The sequence below is a fragment of the Trichosurus vulpecula genome, chromosome 4 (genome assembly GCF_011100635.1).
Source record: "Trichosurus vulpecula isolate mTriVul1 chromosome 4, mTriVul1.pri, whole genome shotgun sequence".
In the NCBI taxonomy this organism is placed as follows: Eukaryota; Metazoa; Chordata; class Mammalia; order Diprotodontia; family Phalangeridae; genus Trichosurus; species Trichosurus vulpecula.
In genome coordinates, this window is record NC_050576.1 from 157,735,772 (window position 1) to 157,741,374 (window position 5,603).

The 5,603-nt window shown below is 41.7% G+C and overlaps 1 non-coding gene across 1 annotated transcript; it reads left to right on the forward strand.

The window, feature by feature from the left end:
- Positions 1-5,110: 5,110 nt before the first annotated feature.
- Positions 5,111-5,184, forward strand: TRNAR-UCU. The gene has a single exon. It is a non-coding gene; the product is annotated as a tRNA-Arg (tRNA).
- Positions 5,185-5,603: the final 419 nt, after the last annotated feature.

The following is a 5,603-nucleotide window of genomic DNA, read 5'->3' on the forward strand; positions in this document are numbered from 1 at the left end:
AATAAAAATACAATAAAACATAGATGACATCAAATTTTAAAACTAAATCAATATGCAGCCATAAGGATACTTACATATGGATTAGTGGCCTCTGTTTCTATTTGAGTTTGAAGCCACTGGTCTGAACCACAACATGGTACTACAAACCCTGAGAGATGGGGTGAACTTTGGCCAGGCTCTGCCTTAGCCTCCAATGAGTCCTTATTGTAGGATCAGACCCTGGACAAGGCATCTAACTTCTCTGAACTATAACTATTTCATATACAAAATGAGGAGATTGGGCTGGATGGTGTCTAAGGTCCCTCCCAAGTTTAAACTTATGTTCCTATGAAATCACCACTTCTGAGCATGTTTGTTTTTGACAACTGTGTCTCAAGTTTATTGAGATATATCAAGTTTGTTGATTAGCTAATGTGATTAATGACTATTGTTGTTTTCTCAGAAGTCAAAAATTAAAAGAGGGTTAACCCAATTTGGACTTTTTAGGAAGGAAGGAAGAGGTGTAATTAATTCACCAAAGATGACTTCCACTTAACAGTAGCAAAGTTATCATAGTAAAATTAGTTATCTGTCAATGGTATTTGTATGTCACTTAAAAGGTAAAACATTCTCACAGACATTTGGATTGTGAGAAGTAGTGTTATAATGGAAAGATTGTTGGACTTTGAGTCTAGAAAGAATTGTGTTTGAATCTGGACTATTATATTTTCTTAGCTCTGTGACTCTGGACAAGTCATTTAATTTTTCTGAGGTATTTTTCTCATCTGTAAAATAGGAATAAATTATACCCACCCCCAACATTACCAGACTTTTATGAAGAAAGCACATTGTAAACTTTACATATAAATGTAACCTGTGGCACAGGGCATCCCATCTTCACCCAAGATTGGGTTCACATGGATCAGGTGCTATTCTCAGGGCTAACTCTAAGAGAGTGATCTTTTTTTCTTCTCTTCTGCTTGTTGTCCCCACTTGGAGTTACTCCAGGAAAATCTCCTGCTATATTCATATAACTCATGTTCAAGTTACCCTAAATGTGGGTAAAAGGAATCCCCCAGCATCTATATAAACACTAGAGGTACTAAATGCATATCAAGTATAGGAGGAGCTTTTATTTCACTACACTAAAAGTATAGAAGACATAAAAGACTCACAAGGTCCCATAAACATAAACATTCAGAAAAACTATCAACTCCTAGAAGGGAATTGAACTTGGGGTTGCTATTATAGAGACCTAGTGATTCCTTCTTTCATATAGAATCTTACATAGTCTTTCTGAATTAAGCCTGAAACGAGATTTAAACCAGTCTTTCTCATTCCAGGTCTAGCAGCCCATCTACTATACCAGTCTGCCTCTCTAATCTTATTCTATTGCAGAGTACCACCAGCCTGAAAGAGGTTCCTAGAAGGGATGCAGGCCAGCATGTAAGGAAGTAGTGTATATTGATATTCATTAGTTTCAGTTATATCTGACTCTTTGTGACCCCTTTTGGCATTTCCTTGGCAAAGATACTGGAGTGATTTGCCATTTCTTTCTCTAGCTCATTTTACAGACAAGGAACTGAGAAAAACTGGGTTAATTGACTTGCCCAGAGTCACACAGCTAGTAATAATCTCTGAGGCCAGATTTGAACTCAGGAAGATGAGTCTTCCTGACTCCAAGCCCAGTGCTCTACCCACTGTGCCACCGATGTGTAGGCATATATTAAAAACAGAAAAACCAGTTAGGACGTTATTATTGTAGTCCAGGTGAGCAGAAATGAGCTGCCTAACTGAGAGGAGCTGCATAGCATAGTGGAACATGGAGAAATGTGGTGTTTAAAAATAAATTTTAATTTCATTTCTATTTATTATTATCTGTGTGGCACTGGGAAAGGGAGAAAATAAACATTTTTATAATATTTGCCATGTCTGTGGCAGCAAGGTCGCACAGTAGATATAGTGCCAGGCCTGGAGTCAGGAAGACTTTCCTTCCTTAGTTCAAATCTGGCCTCAGACACTTAGCTGTGTGACCCTGGGAAAGTCACTTATCCCAGTTTGCCTCAGTTCCTTTATCTGTAAAATGAGCTAGAGAAGGAAGTGACAAACCACTCCGGTATCTTTGCCAAGAAAGCTCCCCCAAAAGGGGTTACGACTGAAAAATGACTAAACAAGAAATATTAAACATGTGCCAGTTACTCCACTAAGCGCTTATAAATATTATCTCATTTGTTCCTCACAACAACCCTTCAAGTTAGGTGTTATCATTATCTCTATTTCACAGTTGATGAAAGCAAGGCCAAGAGGCTAAGTGACCTGACCAGCAACATACAGTGAGTAAATGTCCAAGGCCAGATTTGAACTAGGGTCTTCCTGATTCCAGGCCCAGCACTCTTATCTACTTTACTACATTGGATAAATTATTTCATTCAGATCTCCATTTTTTCATCTAAAGGAAAAGGATTAGACTAGATAATCAATAAAGCCATTTTTAGATCGACATTTATGATCTTATCCCCACTTTTAGCCTTGGTTTTCTCATCTTTAAAGTGGTATTAATAATAGTCATATTCCTAATAGTCAATACAAAGCTGTCATGATGCTCAAAGGAGATCACATACATAAAATGTTTTGTAAGGGATAAGAGCTATGTAAATGTGTTCTCTTATTATTATCTCTATTCCAATAATCACCTCTCTACTTCAGTGAGTGTAGACGTATTCATCAAGCGTGTTTTGTTGTTATTCGTTCATGCATGACTCTTCAGGACCCCATTTGGAGTTTTCTTGGCAAAGATCTTGGAGTGGTTTACGATTTCCTTCTCTAACTCATTTTACAAATGAGGAAACTCAGGCAAACAGTGCTAAGTGACTCACCCAGGGCCACATAGCTAGTAAGTATCTGAAGCTGGATTTGAACTCAGGAAAATGAGTCTTTCTGATTCTAAACCAGGTACTCTATCCATTGAGCCACCTGTCTGTCCTATTTATTTCATTCCAGACGTTGTGCTAAGCAGCAGGCATACTCATCCTAAAGGAGACATAGGCCCTGCCCTTTAAGGAACTGACATTTTGATAGAATGACAACACATAAAGAGGTGCAATGAGCAGTGAGTAGATTCTTAGAGCAGAGAGTAGAAGGGTGTGGGTGGTATATGAGCGGCAGCAGGCAGATGGCAAGATAGTTTAGATGGAAGACTAGGATAGGACATGAAGGTGAAGCATGGTCTGGGATTTGGGACCACCTAGTAGATACACAGTAGGCTAAGCACTACTATGTACTTTGTACTTTGTACATAAGTAGTATGTACAGTAAGTACTTTGTACTTACCTGGTCAACAGTTAAAATAACTGGGGCCTAGAGCAGGAGCCTCAAAGATCAGTGGATTAATATTCCCAGGGACTGGGAGCATGGCTTCTAGAGGTGTCCAGGATGAGGAGGTCTAGGTCTGGGGTGGAGACTGAGAGAGATGGAAAGAGACAGAAAGATATACTTTACCATCATCTGATCTCGGAAAGCTGGTAGCTTTCTTCTGAGTGTGGCCTGAATCTCTGGATAAGATAGGGCCCGGGGGTTAGGGTGTTCTAGTTCTTAGTGGAATGCAAGGACATGAGGAAACCTAGGTAAAACAGAGTAGACACAATCTGGTCTCTGTCCTTTTATTTTATCTAATTTGCATGTAGTAGGTGTAGAGAGGTTTGAATAAAAGCCTTTGAGTCAAATGCATCATCTTGGCAGTTGGCTATTTTTGATTAAGGGGAGATTGCATGGCGGGATGGGCAGACCATTATTTTGGGAATCAGGAGGTCAGGATTATAGTCCTGGCTTTGCTGTTAAGTTAGGATGGTGATTTCATCTCTCTCTAGGCCTCAGTTTTCTTATCTATAGAGTGAGAGGTTTAGACTAACTTATCTCTAAAGGTTCCTTCTGGCACACTCACGTTCTGTAATTTTGTAATTCTGTGAACTCAGCTTAAACTGAAGCAGCAGTGATTTAGATTTCACATAAGGAGGAACTTATTGAATATGAGGGTAATTTAGTATTGGAAATAATAACCAAGGAAAATTGCAAAGTAGTCTGCATTACATGTAGTAGAACTCTGTCTGGACTGGATAAGGGGAGGTTTCACCAACAGTTAAAAGAAGATTCATGATAATCTTGCAATAGTCCTTCTGGCCCTGGAGATTTTCTCAAAAATAGGAACCAACCTATTCCATGAGTGTTTCTGTAATTTTACCCTCTATTAGAAGGGGGCATGGTATAAACTATGAGAGAATCTGTGGAAGACAAGGTAGGTACTGTGCGGGTTATGGTTGCTTTGGGACGATAGGGGAGCATTGGCACAAATGTCGGAAATTTTCTTTTCTCACCCCTAGTTGTGTCCCTAAGTGAGGGGTCTGGTTATCTTGTCCTCCCAGGTCTTTCCTCTTCCTAGATTCTGAGAGGTGTCCCTAGCACCTCCCATCTGCATTTCATTAATCTGGCCCCCGCCTTTTCCGCTCCCACTGCTCAGCAAAGGAGGTGACTCCTTTTTTTTTTGCTAGACAAACACAGGGCTTGGAATCAAGTCTGCACCAGTGACCTCTTTGCTGCTCAGAGTCCAGCTATCGCGGCTGTTCTTTGCTGCCTTTCGCTCAGCCTCTGTACTGAAGGCAGCCCCTTTGTCTCTGGGATCAGTACTTCCAAGTTCCCAAGCTTTTCTCAGCCTTTCTCTGAACAGAGCTGGACTGGGCTAGAGCGATACAGAGTGAGGATGGAGATAGACATGGCTTCTATTTTCCCGCTTTCACTGGTTAGGGCTGGAGTTGGAATGCTTAATTAGCATAAGAATGGAGAGACCCTCTCTGTATCCTTCCTTGGGGATGGAGAGGAAAAGAGAGGCACCAGTTCTGTCTCCATTAGGGATGCTGAATCAAAGGAAAAAGATTACCCTCAGATCCTTCCCAACCCCTACAGACCCAGGGACCTGCTGTGTTGAGAGAGGCTTTGATGGAGCCGGCTTGTGGATCCCTGCTCCGGATTTTCCAGCTGTCCCTGTCCCTTGCTCAGAGCGCAGGATGCTGAGATGGCTCGGTGATGCAGAAGGTATGTGCTTTTTCAGTTCTGGTGCTGATGCTGTATGTGTGGTGAGGTCTCTGTGGCGCAATGGACGAGCGCGCTGGACTTCTAATCCAGAGGTTCCGGGTTCGAGTCCCGGCAGAGATGGTCGCCTACTGGTATCTCTTTTATTTTCTGTGCTGTCACACCAGGTTGATAATTATATTTATCTGTCTCTAGAGGGTTTGCAGAGAGAGAAAAAGCCCCCTTCCCCCTTTGTTCTCCACTCCTTCCCCATCCTTTCTCAGCTCTCCAGCCTTTTCCCTCCACCAGCGTGCATTGTTTGGGGGCTCATTTATAGGCTGCTTGGTCTGCTTGGCACTGCCTTTGAATCCTTTGTCTCTCCAGCTGGGACGACCTCCACAAAGTGAGCTTTACAAATCCCCATGATACCAAACCACCAGGCAATTTCTAGAGCCTCTGGAGCCATTGCTGCTCCCTCCTCCTACCTCTGAAAGTGCAAAAAAAATGTAGATTGTCTTAGAGATAATTGGAGAAATGTCCTGTGCTCCCAGACTTACTCGTGT